Source organism: Martes martes, assembly GCF_963455335.1.
Source record: "Martes martes genome assembly, chromosome: 8".
In the NCBI taxonomy this organism is placed as follows: domain Eukaryota; kingdom Metazoa; phylum Chordata; class Mammalia; order Carnivora; family Mustelidae; genus Martes; species Martes martes.
In genome coordinates, this window is record NC_137895.1 from 8214911 (window position 1) to 8232931 (window position 18021).

Consider the following 18021-nt stretch of genomic DNA (forward strand, 5'->3'; position numbering starts at 1 on the left):
CTCGACAGGGAGCCTGTTTCCTCCTCTCTTTCTCTCTGCCTGGCTCTCTGCCTACTTGTGATCTCTCTCTCTCTCTGTGTCAAATAAATAAATAAAATCTTTAAAAAAAAAAAAAAGAACACACGTCTCAGTGCCATCATCCATGTGCACGTGTGTGTGCATGTGTGAGCACGTGTGCATGTGTATCAGGGCGGAGAAGGGTATTGAGGCCTGAGGACTGCAGTCCTAAGGAGTTTGGGTCTCAGAGGATCCTTGCATATCACTTTAAGTCTAAAAAGGCTGCTGTTAAGGAAAGCAAACATGCTCTTTCGGAGTCTTTTGCAGAGTACTGAGCCAGATGGACTAATCACGTATAACAGTTTTTCCCCTAGTGCACACAGAGACACAGCTTAAATGGTTAAGTCACAGGCAGGATGGGAAAAAATTCTTTGAAGATTAGATTCTGAATTTGCTTAGACATTTGTTGTTTTGTAACTCCTAAAATTGTTCAAACCCTAAAAAAGTCGTTTTCCATTGTTTGCCCATTCTACCGCTTAGAATATTAAGTTCCTGGTATTGAATCCCTAATATTTTTTCTCTTGAACTTGCCTCATTCAAGTCTTCTTCCAGCCTTTTTGGAGTAGAGTCCTTCTTAATATCTTCACTCTTCTTAATGTCAGTCCGCCATCTTCATTGCTGTAATCTGGATCTTTTCCAGTTCATTTTATATTTATGAGGTGTATCGGTCAGAACTACAACCATATTTGGGCACACTGTAGCCTTATATGAAGATAGGATGTAATGGTCTTTTTATTTTTTAGTTTTTAATGTCTTTCTTCATTTCATAGTTTTTTAGTATTTTATTGGTTTCCTCATCTTCAAATTAAAGTGTTCACTGAAGTCTGCAGGGAACTCCTAGGTCCTTTTTCTAGATGAAGAACTATAAGTTTTTGGGATGCCTGGGTTGCTCAGTCAGCTAAGCGTCCTCTTTCAGCTCAGGTCATGATCCTGGGTCCTGGGATCCAGTCCTTGCTTGGTGGGGACCCTGCTTCTGCCTCTCCCTCTGCTCCTCCCCCAGGCTTGTGCTCTCTCTCTCTGACAAATAAATAAATACAATCTTAAAAAAAAACTATAGCTTTTTCAATATACAAACAATATATATGTGTTTTAGTGAAAATTTGGAAACGAAAGAAAGTAAAAAAGAAAGAAAATTGTTCATAGTCCAGACAAGACCCATTTTGTGTTTTTGTTGTATTTCCCTATTATCTCTTTTTCCTCTGGATAATATTTTTATATATGAGTATGCATTTTCATATCTTTTCTTACACATTAGTCAGCATTTTCTACACTTTAAATGCTTTATAAAATTTTTTCTTAACTGCATAGTAGGATTCAGTGAATGAATAAGTTCCTAATTCACTTAGGTCCATGCTATGGTTTAATGAAAAGATGCTATTGAAAAGATTTTCGGGGTGCCTGGGTGGCTCAGTGGGTTAAAGCCTCTGCCTTTGGCTCAGGTCATGATCTCAGGGTCCTGGGATTGAGCCCCGCATTGGGATCTCTGCTCAGTGGGGAGCCTGCTTCCCCCTGCCCCCCGCCTACCTGCCTCTCTGCCTGTTTGTGATCTCTGTCTGCCAAATAAATAAATAAAATCTTCAAAAAAAAAAGTAAAGACTTTCATGTTATAATGTATTCTATATCATTTTTAAAGATCTTGTTCTTACATTGCCAGCTGTTTTATTTTTAATAGCTCATTTCTGGATATTATGATTAAATATTCATGTAAGTTAAAATATTTGGACAAATATTTATCATCAAACATACATCTCTATATTTTTTTATGAAATCTAATGGCTTGGAGATTGTTTTTTTCTTCCAGGTAAGCTATACACCCAGTGTGGGGCTTGAACTCATAATCCCAAGATCAGCAGTCACATGCTGTACCATCTGAGCCAGCCAGTCGCCCCGGGAATTGTTTTCTTAAAGAAATTTTCTCCCCCAGATAATGTTGGTACACTATAAGACTTTAATACCTTTTGGATACTCATTAAAAGGATTATTTCTCAAGGTACTTCCCCTTGGTAGTTGGAGGATAACATTTATTCCATAACTATTTCTGCTTGGCCACTCACTATTTCTTCTTATCCCATTAGAGGTTGTGTGTGCTGCTTTTATTACATTTGTATGTTGTCCTCCTGAGAGATACAGTTGAGGACAGTATCAGACTTGAAGTCACATGCACTCTGTGAGCGTAGTAAATATCAGTTACTTAATTTAAAAAAGATTTTATTTTATTTATTTTAGAGAGAGAGACCAAGAGAGCACAAGCAGGAGGGACAGGAGAGGGAGAGAGAATCTGCAGTAGGCTTCCCGCTGAGCGCAGAGCCCATTGCCCACCTTGATTTCACGACCCTATGATCGACTCTGAGATCATGAACTGAGCTGAAACCAATTTTCAGATGCTTAACTGACTGTGCCACCCAGGCACCCCAGTAAACATTAATTTAAAAATGATTCTGGCTTACTTTTGAGAAAATGCTTAAGATCAGTGGTCGCTTGCCAGTAGTATAATTTAGAATAGTATTCAGCATATGTCCGGTGCAAGAGTCTGTCGCTTCACAGTGACATCTCAACTCTTGTCTGCCCTTCCGTTTCCAGGTTGCCATCACGAAAGCCAAAGTGGATTTCTCCAGTGTAGTGTGCCTGCCCCCTTCCGTCATTGCTGTGAATGGGCTGGACGGAGGAGGGGCTGGCGAAAATGATGATGAACCGGTGCTGGTGTCCCTGTCTGCGGCCCCCAGCCCCCAGAGCGAAGCTGTTGCCAATGAACTGCAGGAGCTCTCCTTGCAGCCCGAGCTGACCCTAGGCCTCCACCCTGGCAGGAATCCCAATTTGCCTCCACTTAGTGAGCGCAAGAATGGTGAGTACATATGGAATTATTGCATTGCCTAACTTGAGCCAAGGTCTTCATGTTCGTGATCATTACTTTATTTCATGTCTCTTGAAAGTTTCTTTACTCTTACTATTCTTGTGGAATAGAGAAGTAGTAAGTTTAGGTGATCATTATAAGCCCAGCATTTCCTGCCTGGGTTATTAGAACTGCTTTCTGATTTGTCTTTCTACTTCTCTGCTTCTACCTCCCAGCCCCTTCCACAAATTTATTAATTCAGCAAATATTTATTGAACATCACTATCATAAACTGTATTAAGATTAGGAGTTAAATGATAAATAAGCCTTTGTCATTAGGAAACTTATCCTATACCTTGTCAGAGTAATCTTTTAGACCTCCCTAGCTTAATAGTTTTCAGTGACTGCTCTATGGGGTAAAAACAAAAGCCATGTTTTACAAGGCTTGCAGGGTCTGGTCTCTTTCAGTTTCATTAGCTTCTCTTTTCATTCCCCCATTCCTAGTCTTTGGTTTTTAAATTTAAAAAAGAATTATTTATTTACTTATTAGAGAGAGAGCGCACGTGCACGCACACACACACACTTATGTGTGAGCAGGGGGAGGGGCAGAGGGAGAGGGAGAGAATCTCAAGAAGACGCCTCACTGAACACCGAGCCTGACAATTCAGGGCTTGATCTCACAACCCTGAGATCATGACCTGAGCTGAAATTAAGTCGGATGCTTAACCGACTGAGCCACCCAGGCACCCGTAGTTTTTGCTTTTTATTTTATTTTTAAACATTTGTTTATTTTGAGAGAGATATAGAGAGGGAGCATGTGAGCATGGCAGGGGTGACACAGAGGAAGAGGGAGAGTGAGAGAATTTCAAGCAGACTCTGAGCTGAGTGTGTGGAGCCCTGCGTGGGGCTCAGTCTCACGACCCTGAGATCATGACTAGAACCAAAACCAAGAGTTGGACATTTAGCCACACACGTGCCCCAGTTTTTGCTTTTTAGTACTGTTTACAAAGCATGCACTCTTGATTCAAATTTTTGTTAGTTAAAAAAATTATAATTTGTTATAAAAACAAGATTTCAGAAAAGATGTGAATAGTAATATAGCAAATATTTATACACGCACATGCCATCTGGCTTACGTACTGTTCTCCATGGATCTTCACCCATCCCCGGGGTAACTACTGCCCTGAATTTGATATTTTATTGCCAAGTATTTCTGTATTTTTTAACATATGAATATATTCCTAATAATTGTAAAATATTATTTCTCCTTTTTTATATCACATAAATATTTATTGTAAGAGAGAATTATGTGTATTCTTCTGCAACTTGTGTTTGTTCAATATTTTCCTGTTTATTATTATAAGTATTCTACAAGTGCATCTCATCTAATCTATGAATCATTATTTATCAAAAAGTCTTACTTTTCTTTACTGATTTTTTTTTTTTTAAGATTTTATTTATTTGACAGAGAGAGCACAAGCAGGGGGAGTAGCAGGGAGAGGGAGAAGCAGGCTGTCTGCGGAGTAGGGGAAACCCAATATGGGACTGGATTCCAGGACTCCGAGACCATGACTGGAGCTGAAGGCAGGGGCTCAGCCAACTGAGCCACCCAGGCGCCCGTCTGTATTGATCTTTAGTGTCAGCCTGATCTGTTTCTCAGTGTGCATGAGTTCGTTTTTATGTCCTCTGTTCGGTTTCACTGGTCTCTGTTCATCTGTGTTACTACTAGTAACTAGTCATCTTAGTTACTACTACTTAATGATTAGTTTTGTTATTTGTTAGGACAGTCTTTTTCTTGCCTTTTCTGTCTCCAGAGTTGTCTTGACTGTTCTTGCCCCTTTAATTTTTCATAACTTTAGAACCAGCTTGTGGAGTTATGCAAAAATAAAACAAAACCAGAAACCTCATGGGGATTTTTTTTTTCCTCCAACATTTTATTATGAAAAGTTTCAAAATAAATGATAGAGTTTTATAATGAAGACCTTTATGTCTGCCTCTTAAATTCTGCCACTAACATTTTGTTATACTTGCTTTGTCACATGTGTATTCATCCCTCTATCAATCCATCGTATTTTTGGATGCATTTCCAAGGAAATTGCAGACACTAGCTGTTTTATTTTTATTATTTATTATTATTTTATTTTTATTATATTTTATTTATTTATCATATTTATTATATACTTATTTATATATTTATATATAATATATAATATATAATTCAGCAAATATATCACTATATTAATATATAATATATAATATAGTGATATATTTGCTGAATTATATAAGTTTATATATTATATATTAATATAAATAATATAACATTATAAATAATGATAACATATAATATATAAATTAAGTATTTATTATTTTTATTATTATTATATTTATTATTGTTATTTGTTTATTTTATTTTTGTTTATAATTTTATTGAAGTATATAACTTTAGTATAGAATACCACACAAATTATAAGTGTCCTGGTTGTTGAATTGTCACAGAGTGAATACTGTGTATAATTGCTACTTTGTGAGGAAATATTCCCAGCACCCCAAAACCACCCCATGTGCTTCTTCTCAAAGTATTCCCTCTTTTTGCCCAAAGCAAACTACCATCCTGACTTATAACACCATGAATTAGTTTTGCTAGTTTCTAAACTTCATGTAAATGGAATCATGCTATATGTGTTCTGTTGCTGGCTTTTTTTTTTTTAATGGTTTATTTATTTATTTTATTTGACAGACAGAGTTCACAAGTAGGCAGAGAGGCAGGCAGAGAGAGATGGGGTGGGGAAGCAGGCTCTCTGCTCCCCGGGAGTCTCTCTGGGGCTTGATCCCAGGACCCTGAGATCATGACCTGAGCTGAAGACAGAGGCTTTAACCCATGGACCCACCCAGGCGTCCCTGGCTTATTTTGTTTTAAAATTCATTTGTGTTGAATTGTGTGTGGCTCTAGTTTGTTTTCATTGATATATAATTCATCTGTTTTATGATTATAGTGGAATTTGTCTATTTTACTTTTGGTAGATATTTGGGTTTTTTTAGTTTGGGGCTATTATGAATCATGCTGCTACAAAATTCTTGTATGCCTTTTGGTGTATTTCTTGGGATTTTGATTGGAACACATCATTTGTAGGTTAGTGGGGAGAACACACATTTTACATATTGGGTACTAGTTTTATCTGTTAGTTTTATCTCTCCAGTTAATTAGGTCTTCTTTGATGTCTTTACATAGAGCTTTGCAATTTTCTCCATAAAGATCATGCAAATATTTTATTAGGTTTATTCCAGGTATCTTCTTTGGGGGGTAGACATTATCAGTGGTATATTTTTATAAAATATTTTCTGACTGTTTGATGCTAGGGATTGAAATACCAAACTTTTTAAAAACTCCTGTGACTTTCTACATTTGTGCCTTCTATTTGAGGTATCACTCTGTCCCTACTCTTCTTCTACTGTCCTTCAGTATTCTGTTTGGGCATCACTGCCTTTGAGAAGCCCATCCTAACTCAGTCAGTGTTTGGTGTCCTTCTTTTGACTTGACAAATTACTGTTTATCGGTATACTTCATCACTTTATTGTAATTGGAATTCTCTTGTCAGCAACACAAGTGAGCCTTTGGAAACTGAAATCAGACCCTCTTATGCTTGTCACAATCCTCAGTGTCTTTCTGTGAGGGTTATGATGAAATCATGTTTTTTGTTTTTTTTCAAAGATACATCTATTTATTTTAGAGAGAGAGAAGGTGAGATTGTGTACATGTGAGCGGGGAAGGGGGGGATGGGAGGAAGGGGGAGAGAATCCTTAAGCAGACTACCCCGCTGAGTGCAGAGCCTGACGCAGGGCTTGATCTCACAACCTTGAGATCACGATCCGAGCTGAAATCAAGAGCCAGCCTCTCAACCAACTGAGCCACCCAGGCACCCCAGTATCATAGTTTTAATGACATGGGCCTGGTATCCTCTCTGACCTGATTTTTTTTCTTACCTCTGTCCCCTTGCTCTGCTCTGCTTTTGCCACATTGACTTTCTTGAACACATCAAGTATTTTCCTGTCCCAGGGCCTTGGTACTTGCTGTGCATTTACCGAAGTTCCTGCACAAATGTCATTTCCTTAGGGAAGCCTTCCTACCTGTCTTACCTAAAATGTTACCTCCCATTACTCTCTATTCTCTGTTTTTTTCTGAGCACTTACGATTATGATATGTGTGTATGTTTGTATATGTATGTCTATGTTTATTGTCTGTATTCTCCTGCCTTTGATAGTATGTTTCAGGAGGCCATTGGGCAACCAATAAATATTTGTCAAATGAATAGATGAATGGTTTACTTGTTTGTTCCACTAGAGGCAAGAATTCTGTTTTTACATCCATAGCGGGCAATGTAACGGAAACTCAAAGTTTTTATTTTGGGAAATAATGGACACTCAAGCATTTTTTTGGTCTTCTTTTCCCATTTCTTTTTTTGTTTGTTTTTTTTTTTAAGATTTTATTTTATTTATTTATTTGACAGAGAGCGAGCGATCACAAGTAGGCAGAGAGGCAGGCAGAGAGAGGGGGAAGCAGGTTCCCCGCTGAGCAGAGAGCCCGAGGCGGGGCTCGATCCCAGGACCCTGAGATCATGACTTGAGCCGAAGGCAGAGGCTTATTAACCCACTGAACCACCCAGGTGCCCCTCTTTTCCCATTTCTAATTTCTGTTTTTCTCCCCCAGGGTGGCAGAGACTTCAGCTTATTTATACGCTAAGGGGAAAGAGTCGGGAGGGAAAGCTGAAGACAGAGAAGGAGAAAGGATAAACGAGGAGATGTGTGAGAGGATGAGAGGATGGGATTTAAAGGTATTGGCTCTGCCTTGAGCGGGGGTAAGGCCCATGATTCCTCTGGAATAGGAGCAATGGCAGTGAAGGTGATGACAGACAGCAAACAGCAAACCGCTAAAATCTTGGGCAGGAAGTGGAGGAAATTGATGCTGACAGCTGTGATGGTCTCAGGGGAGTCAAGAGCAGCTGTTGCCGTCGGGGCAGAGGTGTTGGTGCCTCTTCGGCCTTTCTCTCTCAACTCTTTGGCATATAAATCAATTGAGGTGCCCCCCCCATTTTGAACAACTCTCTAACCTTCCCAAGATCCTGAAAGAGCAGTTTATATCACTTTCTCTGCTTTCCCACATTCTAGAGACTTCACTGTTCTGGCTTCTGTCCCTATCTCTCTCTCCAGAAGCTGCCATCGCCGAAGTCGTCAGTGTTCTTCTAGATCACATAGGCGCTCCTCACCCTGTTTGACCTCCGCGTAGCATTTGACCTGATTGGCCACTCCCTCTTTCCTGCAGCTTTTCCTCCGCTGACATCAGTGACATCGCTCTTCTTGACTTTTTCAAGTCTGCTTTTATAGCCACTCTTCTCTGCTCAGACCTTTGCCAGCTTTCTCTACCTGCTCTTAAATTTTGTTATTCCCCACTGTTGGGCTCTAGGGCTCTTTTACTTCTTACTCTGTATTTTTATCTTGAATGATTCCCCCCAGAACTTTGGCTCTAACCACCATCGTATGCTGTTGATCGATGCCCGTATTACGTCTCCAGGCCTGTTTTGTCTTGCCCCCGAGCTCCGGACTCCTGTGCTCAGCAGTCCAGCCCCTCCGTAAGACAGGCCGCAGACTCCCGGTGCTCACAGTTGACTCCTCATCTACCTGCTGTTCCTGCTGGGTTCTCTGTTGTAGGAGTTGGCACCTCCCTCCACTTGGACATTCAGATACGGGGTTGTTTTGTTCTGTTTTCCTCCTAAATGGAAACTTTTAAGAGTTTTGTTTTATAATCAGATAAAATGTAGGAAACAGAAAGTTCCCTCCTAGTTACACAGTTCAGTGAGAGCCAGTAGCAGCAGTTAATATATTTTTCTGTCAGCTTTTGTGTGCTCATTTATTTATTCTTACACACATATACACTGTATAACTTACTTTCGTGTGATTTTATTTCACGAGATTTTCCTTTATCATTCAGTGGTCTTAAAAAACATTTTTTCCTCTGCTTCATATTTGAATTGTGTGTTGAATTGTGTATCTATAACAGCCAGTCTCTTATTATGAGACCCCTAATTGTTTTTATTTTTTTCTGTTCTAAATAATACTGCAAGAAACATCTTGGTGTATAAATTTTGGTGTAAGTATCTGAAGAACAAACTCTCAGAAGTGGGTGACAAGATATGGACATAAAGAACATTTTCCCTTTCTTGTTGTGAAAGTAACATGTTTGAGTGTGAAGTTTTTACTTTCTTTAAGTCACTGTTTCCAAACTGTCCTGCAGAAAGATGATAGCATGCTAATTTTTGAAGTAATTTTTTTATTCCATCGCCCTTCTACCTGCTTCCGCTATCTTTCTTCCCAGCTACCGGTCACCACCTTTTTTACATTCTGCAGTGTTCGTAACTACTGAATTCATTCTTTTCTTGCCATCTATATTACTGCCACTTAGTGCAGACTCTTGATAATGCCTTTCTTGGATTACTGCAATGACAGCCTTTTAACTGGTCTCACCTTGTTTCTAATCTTGACCCTGTGGCCACTGGCATGATTTTTTCTAAATGATACATGAGGTTCCTGCTCTCCAGGTTGAAATCACTTCATGGTTCCCCTTTCCTCCAGGGTAAAGCTAATTATGCTCCTCAGGATGGTAAACCAGGTCCTTCAGAACCAGGTTCTGCCCGCCCCTTATCTCTTCCCACTCACACTAAAAGATTTGGGATTTCCCAAAGAGATAGACTTTCATATCTCAGTTTCACTTCATGTCCTCCCCGCCCCCCCCCCACCCCCTTCCCTGAATGACCTTTCTCTTCCTGACATTTCCACGTAGTCAAGAATCAGGGGAAGGTGCCGCTTCCTTCAGGATTCTTCCTCCCACTGCCAGCTAGGGCTGAGGGTTTGTTCTGACAGTGTTCTTCCAAACTACCTTATGTGTAATATCTACTTGTTACTCTGTTTGACTAGAAGAGAAGCTTTCTGAACACAGGGATTATGTCTGTTTTTACTTATTGTGGTATCGTTAGTGCCTAGTCAGAAATTCTGGTGTGCTGATGAATCAGCTGGAGTTCCCATTAACTGCAGACTCCAGGGTAGATCCGGGAGAGGCCTGAGGTTCCACGTCTCTAACCAGCATGCGGGTGATGCCAGTACTGTCAGTCTGGAGGACCACACTCTGGAGTAGCACAGTCTTAGAATGTGATCAGAGTTTGATGAATGTTGGTTGAATGTATGAGCAAATGAATAAATGGTGAAACTGAAACTATTAATGCACTGAAACATTGATTTTTTTTTTTAGATTTAAGCAATTAAGAAGGTGATTGTTGACTCTGTTGCGGACAGAGGGGGAAAAACCAGTTCAATTCACGGTTTAGAATCCATTCCTATATAGGTGAAATATGTTGTGGAATAATTCTTTTATTCTCTTAATTAGTGATAGAACATTTAGATCACAAGTTTTAAATATTTTTTAAGTTGATCTCTATAAATTTCAAATTTTCTTTTTTTAAAAAAGATTTATTTGAGAGCATGAGCAAGCTTGCGAGTGGAGGGAAGGGCAATGGGAGGGAGAGAGAGAGCGTCTCTAGCAGACTCCCTGATGATCTTGGAGCCTGATGTGGGGCTCGATCTCAGTACCCTGAGATCATGACCTGAGCCAAAATTAAGAGTCAGTTGCTTAACCACTCAGGCACCCCAAATTTGAAATTTTCAGTATAATCCTAGTGTGTAAAAATAGCTGTTCTGGTTGAAGAAACCTGAATGGAGAAGCCAGACCCCCACTTACTTGTCATCCTTCTTGCCCCTCAGGAAACTCTTGAAAAAGCACCAGTTGAAAACTTCTGATCTGGGTCACATATCCCTTATAATTTGAGCTGTGTCTGAGACAGTTCCACTTGCTAGAATGGTTTTCTAACTGCCAGGGATCCCAAATTGATTACTTGTGATCATGCTTAGAAGGGAATATGGATACGTGAAACTGACATATAACGTTGTATACATAATTATCATTTTGGCAAAAGAAAAGAAACCCAAGAAAGTGAAATTGTGTTCAACATTAGAAAAGAAATAGTGGGGGGAAACTGATAATCAGAACAATATTGAAGGGGAGGAAAGGGGCTTAATAAAGAAATACTCTAGGGTCGCCTGAGTGGCTCTGTCATTAAGCGTCTGCATTCTGCTCAGGGCTCATTGCTTTGCAAGGAGCCTGCTTCTCCCTCTCCCATTCCCCCTGCTTGTATTCCCTCTCTCGTTGTCTCTTCTGTGTCAAATAAATAAATAAAATCTTTTTTTTTTTTTAAGATTTTATTTATTTATTTGACAGAGAGAGATCACAAGTAGGCAGAGAGGCAGGCAGAGACAGGAAGGGAAGCAGGCTCTCTGCTCAGCAGGGCTTGATCCCAGGACCCTAGGATCATGACCTGAGCTGAAGGCAGAGGCTTTAACCCACTGAGCCACCCAGGCGCCCCAATAAATCTTTTAGGAAAATACTCTATAAGAAGGTTAATGACTACAAAATAACTTATAAGATAGAATGTATGCCAGTGACCAGAAATACTAATTGCTTAACAAAAAATCAGTAGTTACCAAAATAAGATTCTGTTACTATAGGGAAAAAATAGGAAATATTGATCAAGTTTCTCTTTTATTCCATCCAGCAGCCACAAGTTAAATGTCTGGACAGGGGCAATATTGTCAGTGTCTAGTTGCGGGGCCTTTTACTTGTGCACCTTAATGGTGCTTCTTCCTATCAATAGAGGGGTAAGAGACTGCTGTATGTGCCAGTGAGATCATTACTATATTCTACGCCAAGTGTTCTTTACATGGCTGTTTATAGGAAGGTAAAGACAAGAGGAGAAATGGAAAATCCTTGAGAAGATTGTGAAATTGGAAAGTGTAGAGTTCTAGACCAGAATAAATTCTAGAGTTAGGAAGTGCTTTTTCATGGATGGTGTACTGTGTATTGGAAGAATGGAGTGAAAAATTTCTTTCTTCTCAGATCAATTTCATTTAGAACCGTATCTTTTTTTTTTCTCCCAGCTTCTGGGCTGTTTAATGTTTAATGTTTAATAGCAAAAGTTTTGTAAATATGTATATGGTAATCTAATCTAAGTACAACTTTACTTTCTAATGACGAAGATGACGTGTTTCCATGAAGTCTCATTTATTCTGGATATATAGTTCACTTACTGTTTAGAAGGCCTGCCAAAGATGTTTAGATTCTGGTAATACCTTTCCTTTTTTCTTGACCTGAAATTTTCTGTCTCTTCTTTTCCTACATGATAAGTTAGAACCGTATCTTATATGAAAATTCAGTGGTTTAGCAAGGGTCCTTGCAGGGCATTAGGCAGTGACGGTCCGGATGCCTCTGTTTCTTGAACAGAGGAAGTTGGAGCCCTAATGAGAAGAGGAGCCTTTCATTAACTCAGCCCTTATTAGCCTAATTGGAAAAAGTTAGTAGAGAAGCTTCAAGGTATATTTTTTTAGGATTATTCCTCTGTCATCTTCTAGGCTGAGCAGTTACATTTAAAAGATAAAATTGAGCATGGGTGGCTCAGTCAGTTAAACTCACAGCTCTTGATTTTATCCACTCAGGTCTTGATCTCAGGGTTGTGAGTTCAAGCCCCATGTTGGAGCCCGCTTTTAAAAAAAAAAAAAAAAAGGTAAAATTGATCTACCTGTGGATCCTCTCCAATCTGGATTTGGAGAAGCCTGGAAGTACCTGTTTAATGATTAATCCCATTGGCTGCAACTATGAGTTCTGGCCAATGTTAAATGAGTTTATCCAAAGCGAAATTTAAGTTTCACTTTGCTTCTTCCTTTAATGGCATGGTGCTCTTTGGCTATTCTTACATATCCACTCAACACTAATCTGATATTACTGGTTTTTTAAGTATGAGATAGTTTCAGACCTGGCTGAGTCTGTGTAAGGTTTATTTCAGGAGCCTCTAGGTTGGGAGCTGAGATAGCTTTTGCTTCTTTTTCTTATTACAAATATATTGCATTTCACTTATCTTACAGATTTTTGTGGGCAAGCATGGGAATTTTGCCAGAATTCTTATTTCAGGGCTTCTGTTGGAAAGTGCATTCCATGTTCCACATGATCAAATTACAAATGGACTTTTGGAATATAATCTATTAATAAGTTGAGGACTTCCTTATATCCTAAGAGATGTGCCTCTTCAAGTTTGGGAATCGTAGACTTAAGACACAGTGAATAATAATTAGCTGGAATGTGTTACTCAGAAGGCACTGCAGGCAAAAGTTAGATAAATTAATGATAAGTTCATAAAGGTTTCTAAGAGAAAGCTCGTGTTTGGGAGATTATATTCTTGACCTTTTATTTTGTCCTTGACTTTTAAAATTTTATTTCATACAGTCATTTTTAAAAAAAATTTTTTTTCAGATTTTATTTATTTATTTGTCAGAGAGAGAGAGGGAGAGAGAGAGAGCGAACACAGGCAGAGGCAGAGGGAGAAGCAGGCTCCCCGCCAAGCAAGGAGCCCAATGTGGGACTTGATCCCAGGATGCTGGGATCATGATCCGAGCCGAAGGCAGCTGCTTAACCAACTGAGCCACCCAGGCGTCCCTCATACAGTCATTTGTACCTTCCTACAATTCTGCTGTGGTTGACTGCCATGACCACTATGGGAATTAGTATTCAGCAGATGCTTATAAAGTGCCTATACTAAGGGAGACACTGAGAAAGACGTTCAAAGGTATAAAGAGGAGTAAGTTGTACCAGTTACCAGTTTTTGCTCTATTCCCTCCTGTTCCTTTAATGAACAAACCAGTAGCTCTTTTATCAGAGCTAATCAGTGTGAGATCCACCCTGCCCCTGCTGTGGCCATTTTGTGCTACAGACTAAATTTGAGGCTAGTGGTCTGTTTATGGGGGATAATTTCTTTGGGACATGGATAGCGGTTGACTACCAAGCAACCTTTTTTGAAAATGATGAAATTTACCTTTCCACTGTGCTGTCTTGTCCCCTTCGTAAGCATCCCATAGGCAGCTATCTTGCACTTCTTATGTTCTGGCCAAAGAATCCTTGCTTGGATATTAAAGCTGATAAGAAATTTGTAGGATTTGAATTTTTGCACTTTGAAGGAGGTCTCATTCTCATTCTCCAACTCACCAAGGATTGAATAAATAAAGACTTGAAATAATGCCCACAAAAAAATTGCATGTATCTTTACTTAAAGGAACCTTAATTTCTGAAGCATGATCCTACAGATACAAATATATTTAGAGAACAATGGGATAGAACATTCAAAATTATGTCTTCGGAGCTGAAAAATCTTCTTATACTAATCACACACCTTGAAATTAGATTGGTGATATATATTTTACCATTTAAGTATTTTTTCTTTTGGGGGGGAAGATAACATATATAGAGAAAAGTATGTAAATCATAGGATAGTTTACAGAATAACCATGAAGCAGAGAAAGAGTTGTGTAACCACTACTCAACAGCAGCTCATTGTGAGCCTCAGAGAAGCCTCCTATATGTTCCTCTCTGAACACAACCCCATCTTTCCTTTTACCAATTTTGTAGTTCTAAACAACATAGTTTAGTTGAAGTTTATATGAATGGAGTTCTCTATTCTTCTCTTGCTCAACATATGTGGTGTTCATTTATGTATATGGTTTTAGTTCATCCATTTTCGTTCCTGTATAGTGGCTGCAGCTGTGGAAAAGTACTCCATAATCTTAAGAAATCTAATCTGCTGATGGACATTTGCGTTGTTTCCAGGTGTAGGCTATTACAGTGTTGCTCGAAATGTTCTTCAGCTATCTTGGTACATCAGTATGTGCATACATACACAGGAATGGAATTTCCTATAATATGTCTAGTAATATAAAGTATTGGGTAATACTAAACTGTTTTCCATAGTGGTTGTACCCAGCTTATATATCTTCCAGCAATATATGAAAGTTCTTATGCTTCATATTCTTGCCCGCACTTGGATTTGTTAGATTTTTAATGTTCACTATTTGCTATTTGTATAAATATCTTATGTTCTTAATTTTCATTTTGCTGTTTTCTATTGAGATTAAATATCTCTTCTTATATTTATTGGCCATTTGGATTTCTTCTTTTGTGAAGTGTCTAGTGAAATCTTTGTCATTTTTTTCTTGTTGACTAATAGATGTTCTTTGTGTATCCTAAATACTAGTTTGTTGCTGCTTAAATGTGTTACAGGTATCTTCTCCCACTCTGTGATTTGTTTTTATTATTCTCTTTATGGTATCTTTTGATGAAGAATTTCTAAATTTAATGTAATTGATTTGATTTATGAGTCTCATGGTAAGTTTTGTGTTCTAATTTTTTTGTATGGGGTTAAGATAAGGCCCAACTTAATTTTTTTTTTTAAGATTTTAGTTTTTTTTTTTTTAAGAGAGAGAGAGAGCATTCAAGTGGGGTGGTGGGGAGGAGCAGAGGAGGAGGAAAGGGAGAGGGAAAGACTCTCAAGCAGATTCCATCCTGCGTATGGAGCCAATGCAGGATTTATCCCAGGACCCCAACATGACCTGAGCTGAAACCAAGAATTTAACTGACTGAGCCACCCAGGTGCCCCTTAATTTTTTTTTTTCCTAAATGGGCTCTCCTTAATTGAAAATACCCCCGCTTCCTTCAACCACTGATCAGCAAAGCTACCCTTTCGTATACCAAGGACTTAACCTCATGTGTGGGTGTGTTTCTGAGTTCACTGTTTCCATTGGTCTGTGTGTTGGTGCCTGCACCAGGACCTCACAGTCTTAACTGCGATGATTACGCAATAAGCCCTGTTATATGGGAGAAGTAAGTCCTTTCACATTATTCTTTTTCCAATAGTGTCTTTCTTGGCTTATTCTTTTCCCTTTGCATTTCCATATGAATTATAAAATCACTGGGATTTTGATTAGGATTTATTGCACTCTCTCTATAAACCAATTTGGGGAGAATTAATATCTTCGGAGTATTACACTATGAACATGATATATTTCTCCATTCATTTAGATTTTCTATGAGGTCTCCTGATGAGGTTTGATAATTTTTTTGTATGTTGATCTTACACATCTTGTTAGGTTTATTTTTAGAGCTTTCATATATTTTAATGCTTTTGTGTTACCCTTGAAACATTTTTATTTTCTCACTGTTGCTGATCCCCCACCCCCTTTTTTTAAAAAGGAATAACAGAGTTTGTATTTGTTTTCTGCCATGCTGGGTGGGATAGAAAGTAAGAAGGAGAGAATGGCCGGGAAAGACATACTAGGTCCCCCTTCATAGGCTTTTCTCCTTCTTTGTGTAAAGCTTAGGAAGTACTCATTTGTTCTCCATAAGTGTTATAGCCTGGGGAAGAAAGGGCAGAGCATGTATTCTTTCTCTGTAAGGGTACGCACTGTATCCTTTCAGTCTTCAGTGTTGCCAGGAGATACTAATTAACTGCTGAGAGAAGTAAAAATTTTGAGTGGGCTGTTTCTGATCTAAATTACAGTATTTTTGTGGGGAAAGGAAAGAGATTTGTTACTTATGCTCCTCAGGATGCCCAGTTGTCAGGAATTTTCTAGAGTAGGTCTCCCAGCTAATGTGAAAATGCCCAAATCTTAAGTATGTCAGTTCATTAAATGATTGTTTAAAATGTGATTTAGAGAATTTCTCAACCTACTTCATCTCAGCACTTTGAAATAGTTTCTCATTCTCAGGCATTCATCAAATGTTTTTCTAGGTTCCTGGAGAAAAACAGATACCAGGTAGAATCTCCATCTTAAAACAGTGAAACCGAGGGACACCTGGATGGCTCAGTCAGTTAAGTGTCTGACTCTTGGTTTGGGCTCAGGTCATGATCTTGGGGTCCTGAAATGGACCCCGTGTCCGGCTCCACACTCAGGGTGGAGTCAACTTGAGATTCTCCCTCTTCCTCTGCCCCTCTCCTGCTCACGTGCTCTCTCTCTCTCAAAAAAAATAAATGAATCTTAAAAAAAAACAACAACAAAAAAAACCAGTGAGACAGAAATAAAAATGAATGGATCTCATCTCGCAGAGTAAATAGCTATTAGCCTATAGCTTATTTACCTCATCTTCTGCCAAATGTACATTTTAAAAATAACTGATACTATGCTTTTTTCATTTAGTGTTACAGCCTTAAGATTTTTCAGATGTCATTGAAATGTTTTTAAAATTAGCCTTTATAACGGGTGTATGACATTACATTCTGTGCCATCACTTACTTAATTTTTCCCCTCACCGGACATTTGAATCATTTTCTATTTTTCACACATAACACTAGTATTCAGATGAAAATTCTTTAAAAACCTTTTTCTGCATTTTGGATTATTTCCTTAAAAGTGGAAATATTGTCTTAAATAGTTCCACCATTTCAGTGTTGAAAAATTTATTTGGTGTCTATTGAGTACCATCTGTACTTTAAGTATTGGCGAGACAGTAAGGAATAAGACAAAGTTCACATTGTCATGGAATTTGTATTTAGTGAAAGAAAGATTAGAGTTATAAGTTAATTCAAAGTTTAAAAACTTTGATAAGTGCTTTGGTGGGGGGAGCACAAGATATTATAACAGCATAGCAGATCTCATAGAGATGGTTCTAATTTAGGTGGGGGAAGGGAGGAGAGTTGGTTGAGGCCTCTGAGGAAGGGATATTTAAGCTAACAGACAAAGCGCAAGTAGTGGTTGCCCAAACAAAGGAAAGAGGGAATAGCTTGTGTTAAGGCTCGGGGGTATCGGGAAGTAGGAAAAGGGACAGGGGACAGGGGAGGACTGTTGGGGAATACCCGGCATAAAAGAACTTAAGGAATACCAGTGTGTCACTGGACAGGGGAGAAGGAGATGCAAAATGAGTAGGGAGATAGGAGCCGGATCACCCAGGCCTTTGTAGGCCTTGTGAAGAATTGAGGTTCTTGGGAAATATCTTGTCCTGTTCCCTTCCAAGCGGCCTGCCAGTTTATACTTCTGTCAACCGTGCATGAGTGCCTGGTTCACTTACTAGCATTGACTATCTCATTCGTAAAAGACTTCACTAATGTGATAAGTGAAATATTTTCATTTCAGTTCATCTTTCTTTGATTACTAGTGAGGAAGAACCATTCCCCATTTGTAGCCAGTGGGTGTTTCATTGTTTTTGACCATTCAGTTCATCT

General features: G+C 38.8%; 1 protein-coding gene across 2 annotated transcripts in view; it reads left to right on the forward strand.

Moving 5' to 3' along the window:
• Window positions 1-2711: 2711 nt before the first annotated feature.
• The window catches only part of MRTFA (myocardin related transcription factor A), a gene marked incomplete at its 5' end in the record, with an annotated part of 119833 nt that continues 104523 nt past the window's right edge, over window positions 2712-18021 (forward strand). For both annotated transcript variants that reach the window (XM_080811269.1, XM_080811270.1), the window contains one exon: window positions 2712-2899. The remainder of the gene's footprint in view (window positions 2900-18021) is intronic.